Genomic DNA, 1,530 nt, shown 5'->3' on the forward strand with positions numbered 1-1,530 from the left:
GTATATACTTATCTTCCTGTACACATAGATGATTGTACACTAATTTTTGGTTAGTGCTGTTGCTAAGTTATGTCATTTTATATACCACAAATATCCACCAAGTAGTATACAAGCTACGCAACTTACAGCCATATTTGGGGCTACTACCTCTCTTTTTTGGTAGGGTGGAGATGCAAAGGCAGAGTTTCAGAGCCATGCATCAATCACAGAACAAGAGGGAAACAAAACATTCCAGACAACTCTTGAGAAAAGTTACCAAGAAAGTCATCAGGCTTTACATCTACCACTCAACTGTGGTTTCACAGCAGGCTGTGTTCATTCCTGCATTTTCTCAATCAGTTCTTCCTCATATTTCCCTTTTTCTTTTCCAACATGCCAAGAATTGGCTTTGTGTTCATGATTTTTTTTCTGATCTTTGTCCAACTTCAGTCTGGTGATGACCATCTTACTCTGGTCAATACCCACATGGACAGTTGTGCCATTAGCTTTCCCGCTCTGCATCTGCTTGATGTAGATGATGTACTTCTTTCTGTACACCTGGACCACCTTTCCGATTTGCTGGCCTTTGTTGTGTCCTCGAACTACCTGCAACTCATCGTCCTTGTGGATGGGCATGGAGCACACATTATACTTCTGAGACAGCTCCTTGGAATTTGGGGACAACATGATCTTCCTGCTCACATGTCAGGGAGCATTGAAGTGGCATTTACGGTACTTGCTGTGGTCTGAAGTCATGAAGGGGTTGAACTTCATGGTGACTGTCGGGCATCAGGCGGACCTAGCCATTTTAATAAATCTTAAATTACACACTCACCATTTTAAGCTCTCATTGTCACTATCTGTATCCAGAAATTTTATACCACATCAAACAGAACTTGGTATCATCCCAAACAGAAACTTGCTGTTCTCTCAGGAATAGCAGCCATTCCCTCCATCATCACTTAACAAACATCTGTCTCTATGTTTATCTAGTCTATATATTTCATGTACATGGGATCATTAAATATTTGCCCTTTTGTCTGACATATTTCTCTTTCAATAATGTTCTCAATGTTATTTATATCACAGCAGGGATCAGCTTTTCGAATGACAGCAAAATAATCCATTCTTTTGATAGGCCACACTTCTTAAATCCAATGTGAATGGTGCTATAATGAGGATTGGTGCCCATATGTTTGTGTTTCAACATTCAGTTCTTTTGAGTATACTTAATAGTAAAAGGAGTAAATTCTGTGTTTAATTGTTCTGTTAAGTGCTATTCTGAGTCATCGGGCCTACTCACAAAAGAGTTCACCACCACCACACGGTCCTGCGCTGTCCTCACTATTGTTCATGTTTTAGCCCAGTGGTTCTCAACCTTCTTAATGCCATGAACCTTTAATACAGTTCCTCATGTTGTGGGGACCCCCAACATAAAATTAGTTTCGTTGCTACTTCATAACTGTAATTTTGCTACTCTAATGAATTGGGTGACCCCTATGAAAGGGTCATTCGACCCCCAAAGGGGTCATGATCCACAGGTTAAGAACC

General features: G+C 40.4%; 1 protein-coding gene and 1 pseudogene across 1 annotated transcript in view; one reads left to right on the forward strand and one right to left on the reverse strand.

Moving 5' to 3' along the window:
• The window catches only part of CDK13 (cyclin dependent kinase 13), a 131,422-nt gene that overhangs the window by 43,244 nt on the left and 86,648 nt on the right, over window positions 1–1,530 (forward strand). The gene's annotated exons all lie outside the window — the stretch shown is intronic.
• LOC115868130 lies at window positions 316–753 on the reverse strand (annotated as a pseudogene).

The sequence above is a fragment of the Echinops telfairi genome, unplaced genomic scaffold (assembly GCF_000313985.2).
Source record: "Echinops telfairi isolate 266 unplaced genomic scaffold, ASM31398v2 ScPeMD7_7;HRSCAF=31, whole genome shotgun sequence".
Taxonomy (NCBI): Eukaryota; Metazoa; Chordata; class Mammalia; order Afrosoricida; family Tenrecidae; genus Echinops; species Echinops telfairi.